Source organism: Hibiscus syriacus, unplaced genomic scaffold (assembly GCF_006381635.1).
Source record: "Hibiscus syriacus cultivar Baekdansim isolate YM2019G1 unplaced genomic scaffold, ASM638163v2 tig00116925_pilon, whole genome shotgun sequence".
Lineage (NCBI taxonomy): Eukaryota > Viridiplantae > Streptophyta > Magnoliopsida > Malvales > Malvaceae > Hibiscus > Hibiscus syriacus.
The window spans coordinates 4,204-17,449 of record NW_024063474.1 but is presented as its reverse complement, the minus strand read 5'-3'; the positions used below and the strand labels follow the sequence as shown (position 1 = coordinate 17,449).

Sequence of the window (13,246 nt, the reverse complement as noted above, 5' to 3'; positions counted from 1 at the left end):
CTTCTATTTATTTATTTCTTTATCGATTACTTAAATAAGTAATACCTTCAAATATATTTAAAATGTATATTTCCGGTTATATTTACAAAATATTTGAAATTTATATTTTGCATCATACTATTGATGGCAAAATATTTAGGATAATGGTCAGAGAAGAGGGGAAATATGGCTCGAATGATGCGACATCCACCTATGTCGCTTCCATGCGAAACCCTCTTTGCATGGATCACCATGCGACACATGAAATATATTGAAATTTTGCGTGATCACCATGCGAGACAAAAAAGATTTGAGTGAATTTGCATTTCAAATACAAATTTGGTTTTCAATGCATTTTTCATGCACAGTTGTAGCTACTCACCATGTCCTGCTCATTAGATATCGAACCATGTCCAATACTACAAGTTGAAAAAAATTATTTTTCCAAATATATATATATATATAGTAATGAATCCGGAAATGAACATTAAGAAGAGAGCAACAATCGGTGAAGTGTAAAAGATTTGAGTGTTCATCTGGTGCGTTTTTCCCTGCTACTTATTTGATGCACTTACTCTGTTATTCTGATTTGAGTAAGTTTAAAATTATTTGTTTAAATTTTTCTTATTTTATCTGAAATTATTTATTTAATATGTTAATTTTTTTACAGACGACAAAAGAGATAGAATGATATTTAATATGTTATTTTACGTGAAATTATTTATTTAATACGCTAAAAAAACAGGTACATAAACAATTATAATATGATCATAAATCGTAAAATGATTTTATATAATATAAAAATATTATAATCATAATAACAACAATAAATCTGTAAAGGTAAAATACAACTATAAATATTACAAAATTAACATAACAATAAATCGTAAAATACTTCAAATAAAATCTATACACAATTACTTCAATGTTTTTCTAACGACTTAACTTGAAAAAAAATCCTTCTATCTTTTTTGTCAAATTAAATTTTTTTAACATATTAAATAAATAATTTTAGACAAAATAATAAAATTTTGGGTAAAGTATAGTAATGGTCACTGAACATTTCTGAAGCTTACATTTAGGTCCCCAACTTTTAAAACTTGCAATACAGTCCCCCAATATTTATTCCGTTTGCAATATGGTCCCCAACTTAAACCACCGTTAGAAAATTAGGGTAAATTATATAAACGGTCATTGAACTTTTCAGGCACTTGAATTTAGGTCTCCCAACTTTTAAAACTTGCAAAACAGTCCTCAATTTCATTCTAAACCCCAATTTCCAATGTAATTCAATTTTATTCTAAACCCTAAATTCCAAAATAATTCAATTAAAATTTAAACCCCAAATTCTAAAATACTTCAATTTAAGGTTTAGAATGTAATTGAATTATTTTGGAATTTAGGGTTTAGAATGAAATTAAGGTGTTTTGAAATTTTGAACATGAATTTACTATTTGACAATATTTATTTCAATATAAATTTGAGGGTTGTTAACTATTTATATCAATTTTGAATAACAATATACATTGATTAAACATCCCGAATAGCAAAATGGAAGCACTCTATTCGGTATTTCAACTTCCCATAAATTCTGCTCATTTCTTCAACTTTTGACTATATGAAATTCGGAACACTCATTTGGAGCATTATGATTTAAGTACCACTATGTTCTTGCATGCTATTTTTTTTATCAGATTTGAGTACCTAACCCTTCAGTGCTTTACAGTGTGATCATTTATGATTCACATGAATTTGCTCATACAATGATCATTTATGATTTAGTAGAATCAATGGTTTAGAATGAAATTGAATTACTTTGGAAATTGGGGTTTAGAATGAAATTGAGTACTGTTTTAAAAGTTGGGAGACCTAAATTCAAGTGCCTGAAAAGTTCAATGACCGTTTATATAGTTTACCCTAATTTTCTAACTGTGGTTTAAGTTGGAGGACCATATTGCAAACAGAATAAATGTTGGGGGACTGTATTGCAAGTTTTAAAAGTTGGGAGACCTAAATGCAAGCTTTAGAAATATTCAGTGACCATTACTATACTTTGCCCTAAAAATTTAAACAAATAATTTCACACATACTCAAATCATAATAATAGAGAAAACGAGCCAAATAAGCAGGCTTAGAAAAACGCACCAGACAAGCACTCAAATCTTTTACACTTCACCAGTTACGACTCTCCCTTAATGTCCATTGCTGGATTCATTCCTATATGTATATAAATATAGCTGGAAAAAGTAATTTTTTTCAGCAACTTGTAGTGCCAGAGTATGGATTATTCAGGGCATGGTTCAATATAACTGTAAAAAAGTTAAGGGCTCTTATTTTAAATATTTAATATATTAGTCCATAATCATCTTGATTTTTTCCTCAAAATTTAATGATTATATCAAGGGTAAAAATATTAAGAGTTAAAAAATTTAAGGAGCTTAAATATATTAAATTTAAAATTTATAATTATAGGGATGAGTCTGTCACGCTCGACGAGCACCGATGAGTACCACTAACGATGAGAACAATTAAATTAATTTATAAAACGTTAAAACTATAAAGTATTCAACGTATAATTATAAATTAGTTGAAAATCTAAATGTAATTTATTTAAAATATAATATTAATTATATTATTTTTATAGTCTTATTTTTTAATTATAATTAGATTAAATATTAACCCCTAAATTAAAAACCCTAATTTTATTTAAAGCTTTAAAGCTCTCGTCGTCACTGTCGTCTTTGTTGCTGTTGTCGTCACCATCGTCGCCGCCGTCAGTATCATCTTTCGTCGGTGATTGATTCTTTGTTATTCATCCCTCCTGACGTGGACGCTATTCGCGCAACCAATCTGTTTTCCATGCAACTCATTTCTCATCGTAGCATTAAACAGCGAAGAAAATGCACAAGCAATAGCAAACTTGAGTAACAATTAATCTAGATCATCCAAAATACTAGAGTACATCATGTCATTCAAGTAAATTCCACATACATTTCAACCGATAGTTCATCCTATGACAGTAAATTGTAAACTCAAAGATTAGGTGAACAATTTTGATCAATTCAATTCACTTACTTTAAAGGGCGACCGTTGTACTTGAGAACCAATTGCTCCGCAATCGATTTACTTCGCCCATATTTGGTCTCTTTTTTGGTATAATTACATATTTGGTCCTTTTTTACATATTCTATCAATTTAGTCATACTCTTAATATTTTAAAATAAATTTAATCATCCTATCGAATGATGTCACGTGTCACCATTCGATTGGAGGACTAGCTTCAAAATATTTTAACATAAAATATATAATTTTAAATTAAATAAAAATAAATATATTTAAATTAAGTTAATAATAATATATTAAGTTAAAATAAATTTAGTCATCCAACCGAACGGTGACACGTGGCACGAAACGTGGTGATTATACCAAAATATGAACTAAATGTGTGATTATACTAAAATATTTAACAACGGTTAAATCTTGGTGACCCCATCTTAATTAAATAAAAACGAAAAATGGCCATACATTATGTGTTTTGAAATCAGTGAAGAAAAGTGAACAAAATATAAACATAAGTGATTAGTCATGTAATTAACATTTTTAATTAATGGTGTGCATCGGTGTGTCACATTAATGGTGTGTTTCGTTGTACGATGTGCGCTCTAAAATTTTCCCTTGACCTCACGTAAAAAAATGATCTAATTAAAAGAACTACATTGGGGTATTATAGTAATTATGTATAAATTTATATAAAAAGTACACTACTATCCCTAATCGAGTTGGATAAGAGATTTTCACCCTCCATCCGAACTAGAATCAGACCGACCTCACACTATATAAAATTTGATCCGACCCCTCAAATTTGAATATATTTTAAAATAGACCCTATCGAGTTGGATTGAGTTAAAATCTTAAAATTTTAAATTAAATTATCTTCCCTACGTGTGAATAATTGTAACCCCCCAGACCGATACGGGTAACCCGATCCGATCTGGAGTGTCACATTAGGGCCACCAGAGCGACCCACTGTAAAAATAGCGAAAAAATTGAAACTTTTTATCAGAACATGTAAACTTATAAAATCATTTGTCTATATTTAAAAATAAAACAGATTTCCAGACTCGTATATAAAACAAAATACAATTACATGCCCCCTAATCACATGTACCATACTCTGCAACAACGCCGGAATAACTCCCTTACTGAAGTCGATAGATGCACTGGTACGATTCTTTTAACCTACAATGTTGAGTAATAGAGTGAGCTTCGGAAAGCTCAGTAATACAGAACTACCAGATGATGCTGAAAAACATGCAGATATAGATAAATATATATATATCCTTATTGTTTCCGAACATTTACAGATTTTCATGTTGAGCAGAGATCCTACTGATATTTCAGGTAGTAACGAACAATGAGCTTTCAGTTCAGAGAAATATTTCGGATGACTAAATTCAGGAGATCAGAATAGGTTATCTAGTGTGTTCCCACAAAACCAGTGAAAAGATACATATCTTTTATTTTAAAACAGTGGCAGTTCAAAACATATTTTTATTCAAAAACCATATTAATCCATCCAACCAAACACACCATAATGTGTAGGTTGCCCAGAACCATACACCACCAACACACCAAGTAAGGCCCTGAGCACAAAGCAGAGGAGCCTGCAGTAATGGTAACGATAACTTCCTCCAACGACACCCTCCCATAAAACATTTATCAAAAACCATAGTAATCCCTCCAACCAAACACACCATAATGTGTAGGTTCCCCAAAACCACACACCCACCAACACACCAAGTAAGGCCCCGAGCATAAAACCGAGGAACCTGCATATATAGTAACCTCCAACAATACCCCCAAATAACAATTTATCATCAATAAATGGAGATATCCGAAAACAAAACATAATTCAGATCATATATCAGAACAGAATCCAGGTCAGAAACCACAATAGATTTCAGATCAAATGTCAGAACATAATTGAAATTGGAAATCAGATAAAATATTCATGTGGGTAGGGAACACACCAGAGTTTACAGATATTATTCATAAGTACATAATAGTCTTATCAGGCAGAGAAACACGGATCTTCAGTATACCGATAGAATGTTGGGATTTATAATCACTATTGGAAGAGTTCAATAACTGACGGAATCATAAGTTATTCAGATTGAGACTTATCAAGATCATATCTTATTCATACATTTTTCGGAAGCTCTACATAATCAAAAGGGTATTCAGAATCTTTTACATCTGAGCTACTTATATTTTCAGATATAACCTAACTAATTTGAGTTGATAAGGGAGAACAATGATTCAAAAATTTTACAATCTTTGTCGATTGATCGGATTAATGAGTTACTCGATATGAATAATTCCCATAACTAATGCTTATCGACTGGTCAATTCTTTGTCCTTCCAGGGTATTTATTTTTTTATACCTAACATTCTTATCCATAGATATTCCAATGCTCTTTATTTCATTTTCACGCTTCCACAATATCATGAAATGCTGACGTGCTTGATTTATAGTTCATGACCCATAAAAAACCATTTCATTATGTATGTTCGTTAACGATTCCAGACTCATCCAAATCACTTATTTAAACATCAGTCATTGAGGTTACTTGTTTCATTTAACAGTCAAGTCTATCCCGGTTACTTATGAGTTTTTCCAGAGTAAAGCGGACATTTTCTGAATTTCGGATACATATTGTACTTTTGTTCAGTTTAGTATTCGTGGTTGATTTGTCGAACAAATATCCAATTCTTAGTACTGAATGTGATCTAGAGTTGAGTTGAGCTGATTACTTCCAAAATTATCATCGAGCCAAACTTGAAAAGACAAACACGCATTCCAGTAATATCTATGCCGTTCAGGTATTGACATAGCTTTAGGGTTGATCTACTCACTTAAGTTGTTTTCCATTACTCTTAAAGGTAGTATAGTACATATGCTTATTTGGATTCCTTAATTAATCCAAAACATTTACTTAGTTTAGGCCATAAGGTTATTTTGGTAATTTTTGGTATTCAGTTTTATTCCATTCACTTAAGAGCTCAAGGATATCCAATCATTCCTGAGCTTGGTGATATTCTTGGATTATTTCCATTACAGGGGTATTTTGGTCATTTTATAGATTCAACGTATTTAAATCATTTCCTTCCGTCCGATCTTACTAATAAATTCAATCTTATCATTTATTTAAGTTATTTCGAACAATTATGACAACAGAACACCCCGATAAATTATTCTTCAGGTATTTACTCATAACTCAGATATTTTTGGGTCAAGTGTCTTATCAGATTTTACAAACGAAAAATAAGGAATTTTCCTGAACTAAGTCAGGATCTTAACAATCAAATATGTACTTAATCGAGTTAAGTACGAATCCTCAAAGTATTTTCTCATTCAGTAACTAGGACTATTTTACCTCTCAAAGGAATTTCTGTAATTTCTTAACCAGATAATTTCAATATTGGCTCTTAACGAAATTAATTATAATTTAGAGATCCTATGATCAATTGCTTTCCCGAACATTCTCTTATCTTGAAATGATTCCTTAATAGAATTCTAATATATTGCACAAACCCTCTAGGGGTTAAAAATCGGTTATCTGTATTTCGTAAGCAAAATCTAGCATTTCTTAAGCACATATGTAGTTTTATCATATCAATATATCCTTTCAGAGTTATTAATCAACTTCCAGGGACAATTCTTGACATCTTACAACTTAAGGGTATTTTCGTAATTTTACCCTACCAGAGTATTATCATAATTTCCCATCCAAGTACCTTTAACATTTAACCTTTGATGAAATAAACTATAAGTTACAAATCCATGTTGATTTCTTTATCACTAAGCACAAAACTTGTAATTTAATTCTAACAATCCCTCAATTTCTTATAAAAATCATCTGAACCATAATCAATTACTGAACCCTTTTACCGTATTCAGATTGAGTGTAGAAACTAATTAACTACACAAAAGAGACCAACATTATCTTAATCATGCATTTACCAATATTCACATGTTCCATAAAGCATAAAGAGATAGTAAAGTATTACATCGATTTTTGTGCAATACTGATCGACCATAAAAATTCCATTCGAACACATTTGATCTTCAATTCAACTTCCAATAATTCCTCAGATACATATTAACATAAACTATATCAGAAACGGAGCTTAATTGCGATAAATGGATCAAATCGGGTGATAAATCAGTGAAAAATAGCTTACCTGGTTTGAATTTGGCGAAACGGACTTCGGATTCGGATTCAGAACGTCGAAATCATAAAATATGACTTTTCGGAAATTTAGAATTTTCGGTCAAAATCAATGTCAACGGGTTTGACCGGCAATTTCGAAACTTTCGGGTTCGAATTTCGAAAAACAGAGTGCAGAATATGATTTGGAACGTCGAAAAATGTCAGGATATGTATACTCTGTCAAAGTCAAAGGTCGTTTAATGTCCGGTCAAAGCCAGTCAAAGTTTTGATCAACAGTGGTCAACACTGGTCAAAGGTCAACTGGTCGGGTCGGGTTGTGACCGGTCAAACCAGTCACTTTTTCCTTCCCCACGCGCAGTGGCGGTGCGTGAACAGTGCCCTGATATCGAAAAATTCTCGGAAAAATTCCTAAAAATTATTTTAAGCGATTTCGAGATACTTACAAAGCTTGGTTTACAATTTTGAACGGCGGAGAGCTCGATTTCAACGAATCAGAAACTTTGACCGCTTCACCTCCTCACGCGCCGCCATCGACGGAGACCAAGGATGACACCGGCAGTCTCGGAACGATGCAAGGAACACGATGGTGCGGGAGGTGTCATAAACGGATCATCGGATCGTCGTGAATCGACGAAAAACCAATTGAAAACGAGTTATTATCGACGATACTTCCGACTAAAATTAACGACGAACGACGACGATTCACGACGAAAGGTTTGAGGGGTTTTGTTTCTTGGTTGACAACGAACACGATGGTAGTTTCGGCTCGTCGATCGGAGGTCGGACGGCAAGTAGATCAGAGTTGAAAGGTAGGTTGAATGGAGAGGGAAACTGAGAAATTAATCTGCAGAACATACGGGAAAATGGAGTTATAATTCTCCCAAAATAAAAAATGAGTAAACTATGAGTTTTGTCACTAAACTTCCTTCACTTATTAAAACAGTCTATCAACTTTGAAATTATTCAATTTAATTCTTAATTTCTTCCAAAATTCCAATTAAATTCACCACTTTATAATTTCTTAAATTTAGCCCCTAAATTAGGGTGTTACAATAATGACGTAACAAAATAGTTAAATTGATATTTTAATCTACTTCGAAAGTATATTGATTTTATCATATTTAAAGACAACTAATTTTAATTAAAGTTTCACACTTTATATAATATTTTAAAAAATAAATTAAGAAATTATTACAAAGTTAAAAATATTAAAGGTATAAATTAAAATATTAAAAACCAAATTAAAAATAAATAAAAATAAAAGTTATAAAAGGATAAATAATAAATATAAATATTTAAAATTTAAAATTTAAAAAATTTAGAAAATAATAGAAAATGTAAACTCTTTCATCGTATTGTTGGTCTAAACCGGTTACAATTCTTTGAACATATTCTAAAATATAATTAACATTATATTAGAGTAATAATGAAACTTTTTTTTAAAATTTTTACGCCAAATAGTAAAAGAGTACATAACAAATTTCGATCACCTTTATCTGAGAACTAATTTACGAAATTAAATTTGTAACGAAAATATGTACATGAAAATAAGAGTAGACAAATCATCTGTACATAATCTCAATGGTGACACGTGACATTATTCGATAGGATGATTAAATTTATTTTAAATTATTAAAAGTATAACTAAATTGATAGAATATATAAAAAAATAGGGACCAAATATGTAATTATATCAAAATATTTGGTAAATTAATAAACTCTCTAAAATAATAAATTTGTCCGGTCCCGACTTGGGCCAATGTAAAAAAATTGAAAAACTCGATAAAATAATAAGATAATAAATTTTTCGTGAGATCCCTTTATAATTTTTGGTCCCAAGAAAATCATAAATTAATAATTCATAGAAACTGAAAAAAATATATTACACTCTATTAAAATATGATTCAATAGTTGTTTGTTTTCCTTTAAAGTTCAAGTCTTTTTGGTGCTCATTATTAATTTAACTCATATCTTGCAACGTAATTCTAAGAGGCATAGACTAATTTGCCTTTTTGTTTGGTATGTACAGTATAATTACTTAAAAACTCTTTAAATTAATAATTATTAATTTATCGATAAATTAATAACTCTCTAAATTAATAAATTTCTCTGGTCTGACATTATTTATAGTTTTAACTGTATTAGTTTTAAAATTAAGAGGAAAATGAACAAACACAAATATAAGTGATCAATCATGTAGTTAACCCTTAGTTAAATTGTCTTTATTAAATAATTATGAAAACATATAATGATATATCCACAATTAATCCTTTATTATTATCTACTCAAAATTTTAATAAGAATACAATTAAATTATATTCTTTTATTAAAAATTATAATTATTTTAGAATTGAAACACTTAATTTATTTAAAATTATAAAATCATCCAAACAACGAGCATCGACCTTGTTCATCGCCGGAAATCTGTTGTTCAATATAAAATCGTGACAGATTCGGTCAAAGGCATGGATAGGGTCGTTGATGCTTTATTTTATGGGTTATTGTTGGGATGATTTTGTAAGCTTATATAAATTAAGTGTTCCAATTCTAAACAGATAAAAGTTTTTAAAATAATTATAATTTTAAAAAAATATAATTTAATTATATTCCTATGAAAATTTAAAAAAAATAATAAAGGATTAATTGTGTGTACATCATTATATTTTTCTTATTTATTTAATAAGGACAATTTAATTAGTGGTGTGCATCAATGTGTTACACTAGTGGTGTGTTTCGGTCTGTGACGTACGCTCTAGACTCATCCCAAGTCAAGTCATGTTTATACTCTAAAAACTTGAGTTGAATTAGATTCAAGTAGAGAAAATATGCTCTTTTAGTCAGGTCAGGTCAAATGGATGATATATATTTTTCGGGTCGAACAAAATTGAAGTTCAAGTTATATATATATATTTTATTCGGATCGAATTGACTAAAAACTTAATCTCACTCGTTGTTATCTCTATTCAAACGTAGATTGTCACACCACCAAAACAAATTATTATATTAATAGCATAATGACCATCGTTGATTAAAATTAAAAAAAAAATTGATGAAACTAAACGACTCCAAAGATAGTAAACAACATTCAATAAATCTAATCTTTTTACCACATCAACATTTGTATGTAGACTACTATATTGGTACAATAAACGGTCACGTGATATCGTTACGGTCAACGACGTAAAAAAATTACTAATTAAATTAAATCAAAATGTAAATTTAATATAATTAAAAGACAAAACAACCTTTTTTTTTCTAATTACTCACCAGTCCACCATAGTCCCAGCTTGTCTTCCAGATTCTAACGGACCAAGAAAACCATTAAGGTATTTTTGAAACCCTAAAATCAACTTGAGGATTTCTATTTGAGTCGTATGAGATTTTGAGTTATATGTTCCCTGCCTCTGCAACTATCTGCTGCATTTTATTTTCTGTTTTCGATCTGCTATTTTTCGCTAGACTGCTCATCTACTTGTATATAATTATCTTTGCCATGGTTCACTCATTAAGCTTGCCATATTAGTAGTGTTGCTGTTGCGGCCGTGATTGCGGTAGTGGCTGCGGTGTCGCGGTTACGAATTTTATGGCCTGATTTGTTTCCTAAAACTAAGATTTTAAATTGAAGATGAGTTACGTTGTTGCAGTGACCTTGAAAATGTTACGATACGGTCCTTACACTTTTTCATTTTGCAAGTATATGCTGAGTTGAAAATGGATGATCCCCCCCACCCCCCAAAAAAAAGGATTTCAGACGGTTCGAATCGAAAGCCAGAGGAATTCGAATTTTGTTCCCATTGGAAACTCATAAAAATGATTTGAAATTCTGCAATTTTCATTTCGTGCAGTGAACAATTATGTTTAACTTTTCCAGTTATTCATTATTCACCACAAGCTCTCTGTGTGAGATGTTCTCTGTAGGTTGGCTTCCTGGTTATGCCGGGCTGGTTGGATGATAAAGATTTTGCAGTTCCAAATTTGTTTCTCTTTTTGGGAACGAATCGATTTGCACTTTTTTCGAAACTGAGCTCATTATTTTCATTATGTTAGTGTTTAATTGTGGGTATAAACCAATTATAACAAATATACTAAAGAGATTTTTTGCATTTCAATTGTCAATTCAAGCCTGGAACTTTATGTGAAATCTCTAAATTGTTGCACAAGCAAACTGACTTTTCTCATCTGTGCCGACTCTTCTCTTTATCGGCATTATATTCATGGATGTGACAATTGGTATCATGCTGCATGAGAAGTGCAGATGTGCATGCACAATCACATGCCGTAATTCACTTATTAACTTCTTAACTGCATGTCTGTTTTGTATCAGTGATATCAGTAAACAAGTCTTGTGGCTGACGTGTGTGAAGGGAAGTTGCTGCCATGGGCGTTCAAGATTATGCAGACTCAAATTTGAAGCCATCTGTTGTTTTAACTGGATCTGCAAAGGAATCTAACGGACCATCCATTGGTCGTATAGACATTGGGGTCAGTCATAGTGCCTTCCTTTTTCGAGTTGCATTGCCAAGTATCAGGAACGATCACAGTAAGCTTCTATTGTCAACTATGTTATCAATAGCATGTAAATATTAATGCTGTACACTGCATCCTTTTAGGCAAGGTCCATTTGATCAGACACACGTACAGTGCATGTATGCAACTATGCATGCTTGTGTGCAAAGTGATGGGCATAAGAAAAGCACATAAGGGATAGTATCTAACTATCTGTAAGGACATAATACATATTGAGCAACAAAAGATTACATGTTTTGTAAAGAAAGTAGATCATTCTTTAGAGTCCCCTTTATTAAATAGTCACTTTAGCCCCCTTTTTTTTTTTTTTTTGGGAGCATTTTGGCCCCAACGTTTCAATTGGGAGCAAAAAGACTCCTATGTAGATAGAAACCGTTAGTTAACGAATGATTAACACTAAAAAATATTGTGGTTTACTTCACTGGGGCAAGTGCGTTTTTTGTGCCTGATGCAATGAAAGGGCTCTTGTACCTAGTCTGCAGGTTGTGCCCTTGACAACATTGTAAGTCTAGTGCACCGATATAGTTGTTTATTACCTTTCCTTTAACTAATAATGACATCATTAGCCTAAAAGGTGCATCAGAATTGCAATCTGGTATGAAACCATGTTATCCTGTTGAACAAAAATTACAAATAAAGATGAGTAGATGACCAAGAATGTAATGTGATTCCACCAGGTAAGTGAAATGTGAGATGCAACGTGATGGGAAAGTTCTTATACAGGGCATGATAACACAGGGCATTGGAGTGGTTCAGGAACTATCGAGCAAATGCGAGATGATAGTCGAGGAGTTTTGCTCTCCCGGGCCGTTCACGATTTCCTTAATCTGCCTGGACGGTTGATCCCGATTGTTTTCTCAATTTCCGCCCTGACGGAATTCTGGAAGTGGTGGTCCTGAGAAGCAGGGGAACAGGGATGCCGGAGCTTCACCTTGTTGAGATCCTTGTGGTGACATTAAGCGTCAAAGTGTTTAGGAAAATGGCCAATCAAAACGAGGTATATTCATATATTGGTCTAAATGTAAAAAACAAAATCCGAGAGACAGCAATGCTGCAAATAAACCAAACATGTTTAAAGTTCGGTTTGAAGTTGTTGGTCGTAAAAAAAACAATACCAAGAACCGATTGGTTCAGTGGTATGGCGTTACCGTCTCCTATTCTCTTTTACAATCTTGTACTTATTGTCAGGTTATCTAGTGCTTTAGGGGTTGTTGTTTATTTTAGAATGATTAAGCGCTGAATAATTCAATGATGAATGATTTAGAGGTTCTGTATGAATTAGCTTGAATGTGACATGTTGTTTGTTTACTGGCTCTGAATCATTTAAATGTACTTCTGTGTTGAATCATTCAGCACTGTTTTGCTGAATCAGTCAGCAATGAATCATTCAGAAGTGCAAAACAAACGCGCTGAAGCTGAACGATTCAACATTCAACATTGAATGGTTCTATTAAGGCAAATAAATAGTCTCTTAGTTTTGGATATTTTTGGGTAAATTATGTGTT

General features: G+C 31.7%; 1 long non-coding RNA gene across 1 annotated transcript; it reads left to right on the top strand.

Annotated features, from left to right (window-relative positions):
- Positions 1-10,486: 10,486 nt before the first annotated feature.
- LOC120187946 lies at positions 10,487-12,932 on the top strand. The gene is made up of 3 exons (XR_005522369.1): positions 10,487-10,540; positions 11,539-11,754; positions 12,419-12,932. It is a non-coding gene; the product is annotated as an uncharacterized LOC120187946 (long non-coding RNA).
- Positions 12,933-13,246: the final 314 nt, after the last annotated feature.